General features: G+C 48.4%; 1 pseudogene; it reads right to left on the bottom strand.

Moving 5' to 3' along the window:
• Positions 1-14,400: 14,400 nt before the first annotated feature.
• On the bottom strand, positions 14,401-14,567 carry LOC144126426 (U2 spliceosomal RNA; annotated as a pseudogene).
• Positions 14,568-17,365: the final 2,798 nt, after the last annotated feature.

Below are 17,365 nucleotides of genomic sequence, written 5' to 3'. Positions count from 1 at the left end.
ACCAGAATTTGGATTTCCTGAGCTCGAGAGGGACAATTTGAGTAGTTTGCAGAGTGGGCAGCACCGCAAGGCAACACTTCTCATTCTTCTCAGTGCAGGTGTTCGTTGAATGACCATCCCCACAGTTGCAACACCTCAAGTTGGATTTGCAACCGCCGGCGCTATGTCATAGCGCCAGCAGTTTTTACACTGCAGAGGTCGAGTTGATAACGGGTCTACCCGAAAAATTAGAGGCTATGCCTTGATTTCAGAGTGGCAGGAAGTGCCGGCAAAGATAGCAATCACTGATTCAGTGGGCATCCGCAAGTTGTTTACATTCCGGCTGCAGTGCTGCACAGCAACAACACCTGCAGCCGACAGAAGCTCAAGAGTTTCTGCTGGAGAAAGGGAAGAGTCTATGCCTCGTACATTACCTTTCGTGCACGCCATATGTGAAAGAATGAAGGAACTTACCCGAAGGGAGGCAAAGGATGAGGAGTTTAGCAAATCTCTTACACAGGCGAGGTCTGGCGATCTGCACAGTATCCCGCCGCGTCCAAACTGGCGTACCTCTGATATTGACTAATAATGAGAATTGACGAATAATGAGCGCTCGTCCGTGTGGTTTCCTTTTTCTTTGTCTTCCGTCCCTTTCGCGCTGTTTTTTCCACCCAAAATGAACGCATACCAACTCGCCCAACTTTCCATTCTACTATAATAATGAGAAGTCGCCGACTGGAGAGCAGCCGGAACAGCACCAGGGTTGTTCATCTTGATTGCACCACCATCCTTAGGCCCCAGCGCCACAGGGATACTAACGACACCACTGCGCAAAAAAACTTCCAACGGCAGGAGATCCGTGGACAGAGAAGCCGACCAGAGGGAGCTCCCCTGGCCGGGAGACTGGGTCGACATAGCCCGGGCTTACTGCCTTACCGCGCAAAGACGCAGAGAGAAAAGGCCACAACCAGCCACCCGGAACTTAGCCGATCATTCCCAGCAGAGCAGAGCCACGCCACGACACGCCACGTGCAGGCAGCTCCCCGTAGTGTTTGTCTCTGTTCTTTGTGCTTTCATCTGCTGCGCTACAGTATTTTTCAAAACTGGGATGCAGTGCGGCTATACCACGGCAAAGAAGAGTTCTGCTGCAAACTTTATGCACCCGGAGTATTACACATAAAAAGTGGACGTGGATACATTTAAAAACGTGCGAGAGAAAGAGAGAAAGACGAACGGAAAGGCAGGGCGGTTAACTAGGCAGCGCCCGGTATTCAACCCTACACGTGGTAAGGGGAACGGAGGGAGAGATGGAAAGGGGAGAGAACAAAGGAAGAATATCCCTTTTTCACAAGTCCCTTGACCATTACTTGCAGCGTACACAGGGCACACACTGGCAGTTCACAACCTTGCACTCAATCCTGGGTCCCTTAAGAAACTGCAAAATGTTACGGATCAATAACAGGTGCCTCGCGGCGTACTTAGCACTGCGCGAACCGGCGCAAAACGACCCCAAAGATTGTACGGTAGCCGCAGCGACGCTCGAGCGCCTCGTAGTACTGCCTCAGTGAATACTTCCAACAAGGAGTATGCACGAAAGACAGCAGCGTGATGCTATGTGGTGAGCGGCCATCTTGTATTAACTAGCAGATGCCCGCTACACTCGCAGCAGCCGCTACAGCAACATGCTGTGCTGATGCACGCATGAGCGTGATAACTGCTTGTAGGGGATATACCACAAGTAGCCTAACTATTAGCAAAGAGAATGGCTTCAGTTTCTACATATTACGCAGTGACACTATCTGAATGCGATAGACAACAATATGACGAGAAAATATAAGCAGTTAAGATAGACCTTTTCACACTGCAGGCAAGCGTCTGCATCCCGGACATCGGCTTGTGGCCATGCATGTATGCTTCGGACATCCAATAATTTTTGGTGTTATGAACCTTCATTACTCATAAGCAACTAAAGTTGTGGAAGGCGCTGAGGCCTACAATTTGTTATGAGCGACTGGGTGCGTGAGCTGTCAGTGAAGGAAGTGTCGGCTGACCTCGTGGTCATAATAGCAAAGGTTAGGGGGCTTTTTTTTTACCTTAACATGTGCTGATTATTCGCAGGTAAACCATGTGGAAAGCAGAACCAGGCTCCTCTAACTGTGTGGTGGTGTCCAAGAGCGAAGGCGACGAATCGCTGCACACTGCACAGAAGTGAATGGCGAAGCCTCTACCCATGTTACTGCCATCTTTTTCTTCGTCGAGCACGGAATGTGTGCGCATCTACAGTGTCCATGCACCGACAGCACGAACACTTGGTTTCCAGCCCACGAATGAAATTGGAAGTCATATTCGGCGCACACCATACTCGATGAAGAAAAGGATGGCAGCAATATGGGAACAGGCTTTGCCATTCTCTGCCATGCAGGTGCAGTGTGCCGCGCCCACATCACATTCGGTATTGGCCACCACCTACACAGTTAGCAGAGCCTCTTTCTGGTTTTGCATACGGTTTACCTGCAAATAAAATGCACAATCAACACATGCAAAGGTGTCAAATAAGCCGCCTCACCTTTTCATGCCTATGGTGTCAGCCGACGTTTCCTTCACTGACGGCTCACCCACAAGGTCGCTCATTAAATATTGTAGGTGCCAGCACCTTCTACGACTTCAGTTGCTTATGAGTAATGAAGCTTTTCCTCAACGTCAAGAATTAGTGGATATATCAAGTATCCAAGCATGGCTACAAGCCAATGTCCTGGATGCAGTTGCTTGCCCGCAGCGCGAAAGGGTCCAACTCTTTCTTTTTCTCCTCATAACGCTGCAGATCATATTTAGATAGAGTCGCTGCATAAACTCGAGGAACCGAAGCCATTCTCTTTGCAAACTGTTAGGCTACTTGTAACACGTCACTTACAAGTAGGGGTTGGATATTTCAGATAAAACCACAATAAACCGATAAAAGTATGCCGATTTCAGTTTTCGAAATCCGGTTTCTAATGAAAAATGTCAGTATTCTCGGCACCCAACGCACAGGTAGCTGGCTGCTGAATGCGAGTTGCACTCCGCCGAAGCTAAAATTAAGTAAGCAGGAATCCAAGGGCATGATCCGACAATGACATTGTTCCCTTTATCCTGGCCCGCGGGAGACGAAATTTTATCAGTACGGCCTGCTCAGCAATATGTTTGAGACGCCGGCTATAAGTGAAAGCAGGGCAGTAACATAGAACATTTGTTGGTTAGTAGTATCTGACAGCGCACGCTTGTCGTCCCAATACGGGCAGTGCGCCCTCCCTGATACGTTAGCCTGTGCTCACTCTCGCATGTCATATCTATGCATATCGCTAGTCGTTACCATGGCTCAACATTGCACATTTGTTGATCACGTATTTCTTTTTGTCTCTAGGGTAGACGAGTGCAATATGCTGACTCAGCAACGTGCGCCGTCAGGTGGGAATGACTACCAGAAAGTTGATGCTGCGCTAGACCTGCAAGCAAGGCTGCACCGCGATAGCGCCTTATGATGAAGTGTCAAAAGCGCTGTCATCATGGATGCTAACGACAGTCACTTGCGGAGTTTTCTCCAGAAAAATCCGTTCCCGACAAAATTGCGAGGGCAAACAGGTTACCGTTTCCTAGTCTCTCCACTTATTGTCACGCCTGCACTCGCGACGAGTACTCTCAAATGCAGCTGTACCGCATACACGAGCGTCATGCGCGCTGCGATAGTTTATAAATTCGCACACATCCTACAAGCGTAGCAACGCGACTGCTTTCCGGGTTTCTTAGTGTGGACAAACATACTGTTGTCACTTTCAAACGAGTTCTTCTACGTCGCCACGATAGAAATCTTCATCTCCGCCATCCGGATCGTCTTTGTTCCGCCAATACACTAATTTGTTTTTCGCCTAGTCCTTTGTGGATTTTGCACAATAATCTTTAAAAAGGCTTACTGGCACGACGGTCTTTTCGCCATCTTTATAGAGCACATATGCAAGTAACAAATCCATAATGAAAATTTAATTTCGTAGACTAACAAAGCAGCTAGAGTTATTAGGCAGCAAAACAAATTGCAGCTACGATGGCTAGGAGATTTGGATACATTGAGCTTGTTATGGCCATGCTTTGAATTGGCAATTTTTTGTAGAGCGCACAGGGAGTATATTTTAATGAATACATATAAAATTTACAGTTTCGTTTTGAGTGTAACAAATACGGCTGCAGGTACTCAATGGCTTTAAACTGTTTCAGTGTATTGCAAAGCGCATTTCGCAGTCGAATCCGGAGGGAGAAAGAAAACTTCAAGAGTCAAGAACAGTCCAGACCGATAGAGTGGTGTTCATTTTGTTGCCACTTTTTGCTGCTGTTTTGTTCAACTTCTTCCATTATAGTTTGGTATTTCTAGCCTGTCTGTTTCTTTAATTTTTCTTAGACCACTATGGATGAGGATGTGACCAAGAAACGACGGAAGCGTTATTTCTACAAATACGAACAGTTTGTTGTCCCGAAGGCCACACTTTACAGGACTAAAAAGGGATCAGCGCAAACACGGGAAGAAGAGAGCAACATACAACGTAGGCGCAGACTTATAAATCATGCTTATTCGAAAGGTGCGCACACATATATGTAGTCTCGCGGCACGCTGTCTGCTGAGTCAACATCAGGGGCGGTGAAAAGGGCCGGATGAAAGCAATAAAACCTTAAATGCTATAAAAGTTTTAACTAAGATTGATGCCTGCGGGAAGGGTGACATGAGAGGAAGAAAACAACAAGATGCCAGTGAAGGAAGGATAATGGGCATGCGGTCAGGTAAAAAAAAAGGGGAAACGTGGCTAACGCTTTGTGTAAAATAGTTAAAAACTTGAAAAGCGAGATAAAATCACTTGTATAGATAGGCAGTCTTCTTAGACATAAGGTTGATGGATGGACTGCTGACACACGTGTCGCCTCAGTTTTCAATTAAGTAAGCTTCATGTACCTCACGTGTGCGCTTTTCGTGGTATCTTTTCAAACTCTTTGTCTTGTCCTGGGCTGGCACGCAAGAGCATTTCTTGCAGTGAATGGGCAAGTTGCTGCCTCTGCTGGTCTTGAGTGAAGTCGAGTGTTCCATCTGACGCTAATTGATACATCTTCCTGTTTGTCCAATGTAAGACGCACCACACGATAGCGGTATCTCGTACACAGCGGGGGTACGTTACACATGGTTTTAAAAATGGCGCCCTGTCCTTAATCTCGCACGCGCTTTTCGGCAGATCTTCTTGGTTAACTCGTCTGCATAGGCCTCCTAGTTTGTTGGGCGCCGAAAAAGCTATTCGTATTTCGTGTCTCCGGGCTATTTTCTTGAGTCTGTGGCTTGCTACTTGTACACAGGGAATTACCGCTGTTCTTGACCGATCCGGGCTGTTGTTGGCGCGATGAGAATGGCGAAGCTCTCAAAGTAGTTTTTCTGCCAAGCTAGCAAGGAGCGAGACTGGGAACCACGTGTCTGCCTACCGTCCGACTTGCGACTGAAAACTGACCGGATGCAGTGAAAGCAAGATCTCCATTTTCGAAGAAGACGAAGACCTAGTGGGTGGATACGTGTCTGCTTCTAGGTCTGTGTTTTCGCTTTTCGCTGTCTTCTCGTGTGTGGCGTGGGTCGGACAGTGCCCTCCGTGCGACCGAATGCTGACGACGCCCCTACGGAGAAATTCCCGGCACGGCGGGCGCATTCTCAAGTGAGAAAACCCAACCGGAACCCTCAGGGGCAAGCTAGGCTTAGCTCGGCGCTGCCGAGCGAGGCCGCGCTACGCGTCTGCATGGATTCTGCGTTGTCGACGACGGCTACGCGGATGCCCGCTGTGTTGCCACCTGACGCAGCCTCCACGTCCACGCAATCGTCAGCGCCTCTAGGCCTCCAGCCTGCGCCGTCTTCCGATGCTACGACTTTGGCCTGTGACATGGACTGCTCTACCGCCTCCGTGCCCGTGGCACTCCCTCAAGAAACTGTGCCCGTCGCGCCAGTTCAGTATTCCCACCAAGGGCCGTCACCAGCGTCTGAGCCTCCACCACAGATGCCTCCCGTGAGTCAAGGCTCTCTTCCGCCTGCTGGGAACTCGTTCCGCGTTACCATCAAGCCTACATTGCGCTTTGATATGACTGCCATCCCTGCCCGGAATGTTCAAGCCACAATTGACCATGCCCTTGGCTCTTCGAACTACTGCGGGTTTGTCGTCCATCGCCCATCGAACACCATCACGGTAAACTTGTCATCCTTGATGGACGCCCAGAAACTTTGCGCAGTTACGCGGATCCCCCTGGATGACAGCAAGCATGTCCCGGTGCAAATATATTTTGCATCTGGTCCTGACACACTCCGCTGCATGGTTTATCATGTCGACAGCACGAGCCCTCCCGAGGAGGTGCGCGCAAATATTCGCTGCTCAACTCATGTTGTACTGCAAGCACGGCCTATGGGTCGCCGGGGCTCATACCTGCTCATCCTGCAAGGCCCATTGACTCTCCCGAAGTACCTTACCTACTACGGTGCGATCGTCAAACCACAGCCCTTCCGACCTCGTCGTATTTTTTGCTATCACTGCCACAAAGAAGGACATATGCAAAATACCTGCCCTAATCCAGCAGCTGTGGCCGACATGAATGAACCAACAGCTCATTGTGCCCTGTGCAAATCGCCGGACCATGACATTCGCTCCCCCGCTTGTCCAAAGAAGAAGCAAGCGAAGAAGTTTCACAAGTCGCCTGCAAAAATGGATGTTCCTACAAGTAATCGCTTTGCAGCTCTCGCATGTGACGACAACGACTTCCCTGAACTTCCTTTATCTGAGCCTGCTGCTCACCATATGTCTCCTCGCCAGCGTACATATGCACAAGCGGCTCACCTTCCCGGATCAAATGGTACGCCCAAACGTCCAGTGCATCCATCACATGTGGATACTACAGATGAAGACACAGCTTTAGACAATGCAATCGCGGAGGCTCGCCGCCGACTAGACGAACTCACCCAGCGCCGGGAACAGCGTCGTTCTCAATCCTCTCGAAGAATTCTCATAACTCGAGAGCAATCATCAGAGGAATCACCTAGGATAAGCACTGGCCCACAATCAGGTGCCGACCACCTGTTAGCCGTGACTACCCCGACAGTGGACAAGATATTAGCGCTGATGAAGCAGGTGACATCCCTCATCGTGGAAGCTCTTCGGCCTCGTCATGGATAGCGCATCATCATCGGTGGTGGTGCAGTGGAACTGTCGCGGTTTCGCTAATAAGGCCTCTGAAGTGAACATCCGCCTTCGCGACGGAAAGCTGAGGGCATGGGCGTTCCTACTGCAAGAGCATAATGCACTCCCACGCCTTTCAGGTTTCTGCGCATACCATTCACCATCTATCCCTGATCGCCGTTGCACCGCCTCCTCCCTCAGCCCAGGTAAATCTGCAATTTATATTCACAATTCAGTTCCGCACACACCGCTCGACCTTTCACGGTGGTGCAACACACGTCAACAGGTTGTCGCCCTTCTCGTAAAACCTGCACGCACACCCCTTATTCTAGTTTCTTTTTATAGTCGTCCTGGCTCCGCATCTCCCAATCTGGGATGGGTTCGTTTTCTACGTTCTACCAACTCGAGTATCCCTATTCTAGTTGGCGGTGACTTCAACGGCGCACACACTGCGTGGGGTTACCCATCGGATTCCTCAAGGGGTTCACACATCCAAGGGAGCTTTTCAGATCATTCCTTTCAACTTTTAAACCACCCGAATACTTCTACCCGCCCACGAGGTGGCCCGTATTCACCTGATTTGACTTGGTGGTTAGGCCCCGGTAACCCTCGTTGGGCTGTTGATTCTGATACTTGGGGTAGCGATCACAGCCCTATTTTTATCTCCCTCACGCCTACGCGTCTACGGAAAATACGCCGCACTGTACGAATAACATCATGGGATTCTGTACGCGCAGACAATCATTTATCTACATTCAACCCCTCTTCAGCATTGTCTACTCTATCTGATGTTCTCGCTACTCACACTATTACCACTACTGTAAATGAAGATGACCCAAACCCGGACATACATCTCTTGAATCTGTGGGCTCTTCGTCGCCAGGCGGATCTTTACCCTACTCGTCACCCCGATGACCCTTCGGCTCTTCCTACTCTTCACCGCGCTACCGCACGGGCGCGGCGCTATGCAAAGCGGCTAGGCAGGCAACGCTGGGCTGCATGGTGTGCCCGCCTGTCCTCTACGCAGGGCAATCGACATCTTTGGAGAGTGTTTCACGCCATGGAGCGCCCTTCTCAGGTTGCAGATTACACAGAGAGCATTCGCCTCGCGCTAAATGTGGATGAGGACACATTTGCACAACAAGCGGCCCGTCAATTTTTTCCAAACCATGACTGCACCGCTACGTCTCCACCTGACTTATCGGTAACAGAGCCCCCCGATGGGATTACTTCTGACCTCACCATGGCAGAGCTGCTGGCCTCCATTGACCGTTTAAAAACTACTACTACTCCCGGGCACGACGGCATACCTAACTCCTTATTCCGTAACTTGGAAGGGAGGGCTTTGGAAACCCTACTTGATACTTTTAACGAAGTGTGGCTTTCTGGCGTCATGCCGGGAGACTGGAAGCATTCTATTGTGGTTCCAATCCCCAAGTCAGGTCAGCCTCCAGTATCTCTCTCGGCCCTTCGTCCAATTTCCCTTACCCCTACCATCTGCAAGCTTTATGAAAACATTCTAGCCGCACGCTTATCATGGTGGCTGGAATCCCATGATTGTTACCCAGATTCCCAAATTGGTTTCCGCCCACATATTGGAACGGAGGACGGCCTTGCTACTTTGGCTGCTGACGTGCTTGACCACTCTCCACAGAGTCACCTTGTACGAACCGTAATCGCTACAGACATAACAAAGGCATATGACAACATCCTTCACTCTGCCATTCTTGCCTCCCTTCAAACTCTTGGTCTCCCTCACCGGTTCCTCCTCTCCATTCACGCCTTTTTAGCAAATCGAACCTTCAGCGTGCGTGTCCACGGAAAGCCCTTTGGTAATTTCACTTCCAATAGAGGAGTGCCGCAGGGCTCCGTTCTCGCCCCCACATTATTTAATGTGGCTTTAATTCCTTTGGTTCGAGCCCTAGAGACCATCCCTTCTATCCGCGTGCTTGCATATGCCGATGATATCACCTTCTGGTGCTGTCATCCAGATGCGTCTATTCATCAGTCGGTCCTTCAACACGCGCTGGATGTATTGACATCTCGCCTCCCACCTTTGGGTCTAACACTCTCTCTTACTAAATCATGTTTCATTCGAATTGGAAATAAAGCCGCCTTACGGAAAGCTCCCCCTTTAAATTTTACGGTACATAATTCTCTGATTCCTCAGGTAGAAACTGTTCGTATTCTTGGTCTTCTCCTCCATACATCTGGGACTGGCACCCCGTGGCTGACAGCCACCCGTAAATCGGCTCACGCTACTCTAGGTCTGATTCGTCGCATAGCTATGCGCTCTGGTGGCGCACGTGCTCATACGGCCGGCCAGCTTGTGCGCTCTATCCTTCAGCAACGGATAGTATATCAGGCTCAATTTCAACGTCTCACCCGCAGACAGTGGGACTCCCTTGAAGCTATCAATCGTGAGGCTATGCGCGTCATAACATATCTGCCTCGTTTAACACCCATACCTGTGCTACAGGAGTTCGCCCAACTTAATACACTCAGTGAGATCATCGACCAACGGGTGGAAAATAGATCTCGAAAACAGTCTCTCAAACTTCATCGTTTAAAGACACTTCCACCGTGGTCCTATTGCCAGCTCACTGACAATCGCCCCACTGTTTCCCCGTCGGTATCAGCAGCGTATCTGCCTGAAGGGTGCATATTATACACGGATGCATCTCATTCTGCAGAGAGGGGAGTTACTGCTGTGTATAGTCCATCTCATCCGCATCTCAACTCTCGCGCGACGTATACTGCGGATACGTGCACTCCCCTGGCATTGGAACTTCAAGCCATTTACAATGCCATTGCTTCCCTTCCGCTCGTTCCAACATTCAATACAGTTCACATTTACACCGACTCCCGCGCCGCCCTTAAACAGCTGAAGGCTGTTCGACGAACGTTCCAGATTTCACAATCTATTCATGTGCTCTGCGCAAAGTATCCATGTCCTGTGCGCATACACTGGATTCGCGGCCATGCCCAGGATCCACATACCATTCAAGCGGATGCTATGACTCATCTTCATACATTAGACGATCCGCCACCTTCCCCTCTTCCCCCAGATCCGTTCCTGTCCCACGTTTCCGATTCCGAAGTTCTGCGCCAGCGAACACGCGCTCTAATTCCTCCGTGTTCGCACCCTCTCCCCCGTAGTCTTACTCGGCAGGAGGAGGTATCCGTGCGCCGGATTCGGGCAGGGGCGGCTCTGACACCATCTGTCCGTCATCGGTGGCGTGCCAAAGATCTGCCACTACCTGACAGGTGCCCTCACTGTGGCGCTGCACCGGACATATGTGATGTGCGGCACTTGTTATGGACGTGCCCAGCGACGGCTGCTATCAGAAAACGGCTCCTCAGGGAGGTGGGCCTGCGGTGGAACCGCGAAAGTGACTTCGTGAAGTGGACAATGGACAACCGTTTCATTAACAACCTGTGCGACTACCTCAGCGCAACGGTTCTTCACTCCTTCTTTTAACTTTCAATCCCGTGCATTCCTTCCCCCCTTTCCTTTTTCAACTTATGCCTCATGGCACACTTCTCGAATAAAAAAAAAAAAAGAAAGCAAGATCTTTGTAGTGCGTTCCTTAGCGCTGATGCGGCATTGCTGCGCTTCACAAGTTTCGAGTGTGATGACGAAAAGGGCAAGGGGCTCTTCATTGAGCGTGCCGCGAATCTCCAGCAGATGTGATCTAGTGTGATGTTGAGGGTCATATTATGGAAGCTGAGTTCGTTGTTTTCCGGAAATTCTGAAGTGAGACCTGGCAGTTCCGATTTAAAGAGGTCTATGATGCCTTCCGCTGTTGCCAGCTTGTTTGCGGTGTTCCGTTTGTATAGCACCAGGTAATCATTCACATACCGCATTATCTTGACAGCCCCGTAGTTGTTAAGATTCCTGTTATATTTGACCAGCAACAGGTCGCTAAGCACATGTGCTAAGCAGGACCCTATGCACACGCCATCCTTTTGCTTGTAAAGGGTCCCCTCAAACCATACTGCAGAAGATTGAAGGTAGAGCCGAAGCAGGTCTAGGAACACGTTGGCACTCATGCCAAAGCTGTTTTGAAAGCGAGTAGTTTTGTCTTCTTCTATTGCCTAACTTACGGTTGCTAGATGAGTCGCTTGCGGCAGAGAGTAGTAGAGGTCTTTGATGTCTATGGAGAAAACGTCCAAACCTTGAGGGCGCTCCTGCTGCAGGTAGCGCGATACCTCTTCGGGGTTTCTGATGATAAATGGGTCATCAATTGCTCGCGCCGACAAAGGTTTCTGCAAATAAGTGCCTATCATTTGCTGCCAGGTGCCTCACTCGGAGACATTTACACGGAAAGGAGAAGCTTCTTTGTTGGTTTTTGCAGTGAAGGAGGCATTCGAAGTCAGCCTTTTGCAATTGTTTGTATTTGATGCCAACTTTTCCAAGCCTGCTTTCCGGCACAGTCCTCCAGCTCCGCTTTTTTCTTGTTTAGGGCTTTTCCTATGACCTGTTCAAATTTATCTCCTAGTGCCTGTCTGGCCTTTTGGGAGTACGTCCCATTGGCTACAACGATGTTTCCGCCATCTTTATCGGATAGAACAAGCTTTGACTCATTTTTTGCGCTGTTCTATTTTCAGCAATGTTAAACGATCTAGCCCTCAACGACACCCTTGTAAACTTTACAGGATGCAGCAAGAAGAGCGCCTTCGCGCTCAGCAGTGTGCCTCATAGACATCAGCTGCCTCAGAAGTGAACTACGGTGGTGCTTTAGGAGATGTGGGCGATTTGCTAAAGCTGCCAAGTGGTTAGCAAACAGCAGCAGATCAAGCGGCGCAGCCAGTCTCGCCTACTTTGAGTGCCCATGATGAGCATGCCGGTGGCAGTTCGTGAGCCGAAGACGAAAATTTATTCCAAACAGACGAATTTGACTGGCTTGACAAAACACCCAAAGACTGCAGTTCTATGCCGGGAGCAACCGAAAATGACGACAGCGAAATCGAGTTTCTGGCATCGGACTTTGTCGAGCTTGAGGCAGCAACACTTCCGGGCTCCACAACGACAAAGGCCGCCGCGATCATAGTGATAATGACGTTTGCCCGCGCTCATGGCCTCACTTGGAAGGCCCTGAATGATCTGCTGCGCCTCGTAGATGGTCTGTTTGGGTGTAAAGGTGATGTACATCCACTGTCAAAGTTTGTGTTCCGAAAGTTTGGGTCGTCGCGCAAGGAAAGGTTGGTGAAGCGGTTTTTTTTATTGTGACACCTGTGGCAGTGTGCTTGTGTCGGTGCCCGGAATGTCATCACTGAGGTGCCTGGACTGTGAGGTCAACACAAAACTTTTTGTTGTAAAAGCTAGGGGATATTTTTTTTCATTCTAGATATGAAAGAAGAGATGCAATGTTTGCTTTCAAAATCAAAGGCTGCATTATTCGAAAGGCACTTAAAGGCACATATTCAGTAAGGAAGGAACGCACCGTTGCAAGGCATCACAAGTGGATTTATGGCCGAGGAGTCGAGGAAGAGCGGCAAAATTGGCTGGATGGATCTTACCGTTACCATCAACACAGATGGAAGCCCGGTATTCAAATCATCGTCATTATCTGTGTGGCCAATTCTGTATTTAATTGAGTTACCACCTTGCGACAGGCTGAAGATATTTGCAGCGGTCACTTTGTATCAAAGTTGTCAGTGCAGTTTGTGAAAGCTCTGGCTGCTGCGAAATTTACCATTAGAAAGATGTCATATAGATAATTTTCCACACTTATTCGGGACAGCAGATGTGAGGTGCAAAGTATTGAAGGCGGGCCTAAAATTCCCCATCCAGACACATCATGCGAATGTCAGGCGAGAGACTTTTACACCAAGCAAGAGTACTGTCGTGAGCAAAAGTAAAGGACTTTCTGCATTCCAAACCAAGCCCCACTACATGTGGGTGCTACCTGACGAAGCGCTCCCTGTTTAAAGATTGGCACACTGGGACGCTTTCAAAAATACTAGCGTTTCGTCACGCAGCGCCCGCATGCAGTGTGGCATATGGTTCACAACATGAACAATTGGATCTATTACTTTTGTTCATAATATTTCAGTGCAGAAAACATTCGCAGGCAATGCTTAATTCCTGTATATTCTGCTTTCTGCGGACAAATAATTGAGCACACGTACTAGTTCTCTCCTTTCAACAGTGGCCCAAAGATACATGATCGTTACAGTCGGTGAGGAGCAGACCCCAAGGGAGTTGTTCAAAGACATGGAGTTCGCAGGGAAGATCAAAGATGCTGTGAATGGGCTTAAAAGGCAGTCACCACTGAATCACCTGAAACACCTAAACATTGTGTTTGGCCACACAGTCGAGTATATGCATTGTGTGCTCATTGGGGTCACGAAATGCCTTAATGCCAAGTGGTTTGATTCATCAAACTCTCAGCAACCCTTCTCCATTGGTAAGAAGTGGAGAAAGTAGAAGGGCTACATTCCTCCACATTACAGCAATGAGTAACTTTAAATTTTTTTCTAATACTCTGTACTACATTGCTGAAGGCTACATTGAAGTAAAATAATAATACGAAAAAAGAGCTAACAAAGGTTGTTTGTGGCTGGTAATCCTTAACGCTTTCCGGTCACATCTCGGGCATCACCCGAGAGTGGAAAAGTGTGCGTGTGGTTAGTAATTGGGCATGGCTCGACACAGTGCTTTCAATAACAGTTTATAACCAAATCATGATGTGGTACTCCCCTTGTTTGCGAAGAGTTGAAAAGCCCTAAAGAACGCTCACCATTGCAGGAGTCTGCGGAAGCTATACCTGACAGAACGGGTTAATTAACTGTTTTCGTTTAGGTCAGCTGCTGACATGATGGAGTTTAGCTCTGAAGTTCCAATGCTCATCCAGCTGGCTCTCAAACAAAGAGTGGCCATATGTCCAGCTTTCAAAATTGGACATGAACAATACCTAACCTACGAAAAAGCACTAAGGGACTTATGAGCATGAGGAGGTTCATAACTTCTCAAGCATAAGAAAGTGCAGTCTGACATGCTTGAGTGTCCACAAAGTTGGGCAAATTGCATTTGTACAGCTCTAAAGAATGAGTCCGTTGCTGCTGTTGCTGACAGGACGAAAGAAAAGGAAAGTGCACAGGCCTGCCCGCTTGCTCAAGCCGAGCCACACTCGATGTTGCGTGCAGAAAGTAGGAGAGTTGAAAGAGAGAACAAAGACTGAAATAAAAGACGCGCACTATAATGCTTCAGGCCGATCCAGGAGGCAGTGCAATACAGGGCCAACCTGAAGCGGAGTCGGAGCAAGCTTCAAGCACTCCGACACATTTCCAAAAATAAGTTTAATATCTAGGGTCCAAATGAGACCCGTAGCAGATACTCATGTAGCGCACTATAAAAGCAGAAGGTGCCTTGCTTGGTATGACAGCCACGAAGTGCCACTGAACACCTGAAGGGGTGAATATTATTCGCATTGTTCCTAAGCAATCGCAGTTTGCAGAACACAACTTTGGAAAAAATTTTGAATTTCTTAGCAACTCGTTCATATCAGTCGAAGTCTAATAATGCTGCACCTTCTAATTTAAACATTTCAGGCTGTGTGCCAAAACAGCAGTGCAGTTAATTTCTCTACCTAATATTGCATTCCATAAGCATCAAAACTTTCTTTTCCAGCCGCCGCGGTGGCTGAGTGGTTATGGCGCTCGGCTGCCGGCCTGAAAGACGCGGGTTCGATCCCGGCCGCGGCGGTCGAATTTCGATGGAGGCAAAATTCTAGAGGCCCGTGTACTGTGCGATGTCAGTGCACGTAAAAGAACCCCAGGTGGTCGAAATTTCCGGAGCCCTTCACTACGGCGTCCCTCATAGCCTGAGTCGCTTTGGAACGTTAAATCCCCCATAAGCCATAAAACTTTTTTTTTGATCAAAGGGAATGGCGCATTAACGGTAGGAGTGAAAGAAAGGAACAGGTGCCTTAGTGCAGGGCTCGGGAATAATTTCGGCCACCTGGGGATCTTTAACTTATACTGACATCGCACCGCGCACGGGCTCCTTTTTGGATTTCTGCGCATAAGCCATGGCTAGGTGGCTGAAGCCCGATTTAATGGATTCAGCCGTATCCGTCCATCCATCCGCCATCGAAACGGGGCCACCGTGGCCGGATTCGAACGTGGGAACTCTGCCTCTGTAGCCGAGCATCCTAACCACTGAGACACTGCGGTGGGTCTCCATAAACATACGGCAGTGGATCCAGGAAGAGAGCATGGATTATATAGCATTAATTATTATAGCATTTATAGAGCATGAATTATGAGTCAAACCAAAGTGGTGTTATATTCTTGACCTTGGAATTGTGAGCTGTGCCACATAACATCTTGGTATGTTGTGCCATGCTGGAACGCAACCTAATCTAAGGCCTTCACGTTGGTTCACTTATGACGCAATTCCGACTCACACCAGCCAGTGCCGTCTTCTAAGCCAGTTTCTGTGAATTTGGTTGTCGCATGTGAAGAAGACAAATGCAGAGATTTTGTTTTCTGTTACCCTTCTCGATAATTTTCATGCAACGTAAGGCTCTGGCTGCATTTCAGTGCCTGTTTTTACATGATGTCCTGCTGCTATGTTGAGACTTAGCGTTTAAAAAGACCCACAAAATTTGTGCATGTAGCTTCAGCTGCTATGGTTACAAGGGGGCTTTTTAGAATAGAACAGTAAACATTGATAAGCCATTGCCCTTGTTACACGCATACCAGCGCCAAGTGCACAACATTTTTATTCGTGCAAGTTGCCCGGTAACATTTTCCAAAGTGGACAGAAAACTGCTGGCAAAAAAACCACCTTATTCATTCACTCGTCTGTTATGTTCGCTCAAGGACAAGTGCCTCTAGAAAGCCAGCGAATGGCGGCATTGGTTTCTTTTTTATGTCCTGCCCTGCTGCTTGGGCATACTATCTCAACGCTACCTGAACCACTTTGCATCGCTGGTCGAAGCCGTATCCACACAACTGCTGGAAGAGCTGACATTGCAGCAAATAAATCATGCAGGTAAGACCCAGATGTATAATGCAGTATAGAAGCTAGGCTTCAAAATTACTTATTGGTGGTTCAGGGAGGAAATTCGGCAGCTCAGAAAGAGAGGAGGGCCTCGTGCTTGTGGTCTGCAGGTGTTTGTCATGAACAGTTTATTGTAATTTGTAGTATTTGTGCTGCCTCTGATTCTTCTATTCTTTGCTCTATAGAATGTATCATTCTTGAAAATATCACCACGATGGTGCCATTGCAGGATGTACAAATGTAGCCTGATACAGCTCAAGGACTAAAAAGCAGATAAGATCTTTTCCCACCTCTTGATTGAAATTCATGACGACTTGACTGGAAAGGACTCTGCGATCACTGCATGATGCACATGGCAATGTCACCTAGGAATATGCGAGAGAAAAACTGCCTACATATCATTGAAGTTATCATCTGATAACGACTGGGGGTGGTGATATCTATGTTAAATTTTGTGATGTTTTCTAGTGCATACGATATCCCATTGCATTTTTATTAGGCTGCGTTATTCTATACAGGTCTACTTCATTTGTCACTCAATGTCCCTTAAAAAGTTGAGTGGTTGCATGTTGTTGCCCTGTTTAAAGGTACTGAAAGGTTAATTAAATCGTCCCTTTGCTGAAATAAGGGCGTTTTTGTCAGCCATTCTGAGCCGCAGCCTCTGGTCTTTTGTGTGCGGTGCTTAGTGGTGGTCTTTCTCTAAAAGTTGACGCGGCACCACTTTGCTGCTGCTCAGCTTTTTTAGCGGCTTTCTGAATTGTCTATCTTAAGGTGTCTCAGTCACCAGCGCTGCTTTCACGGTGAGGACACCACTGTCAACAGCGGAATGATGGGTCCCACTCTCACGTTGCATTGAGCGCAATGATTCGGCAGGCTTTTCCGAGGAGAAAACTGGCGTTGCTGTGTGGAATTCCGCAAACTTGGTGTTCTGCCAAAGCAGGGTGGTACCAGAGACAAAATCCTGAATCGAAATTAGTTAGGCCTAAGTATATTATTTTTCGCAGCTAATCTACCGAGAAACTTGGTGCCTTGCGAACAGTCGTTACATTCTCACGACGGGCGCTGCATATTTCATTGCAGCCTATGAACCAATATACTCTACATTTCTATTGCTTTTCTGACAATCAGGATCAGTAGTTTCCAGCTGCAGTTGCATATT

This window comes from Amblyomma americanum, chromosome 3 (genome assembly GCF_052857255.1).
Source record: "Amblyomma americanum isolate KBUSLIRL-KWMA chromosome 3, ASM5285725v1, whole genome shotgun sequence".
In the NCBI taxonomy this organism is placed as follows: domain Eukaryota; kingdom Metazoa; phylum Arthropoda; class Arachnida; order Ixodida; family Ixodidae; genus Amblyomma; species Amblyomma americanum.
This window is presented reverse-complemented; position numbering and strand designations above follow the sequence as displayed.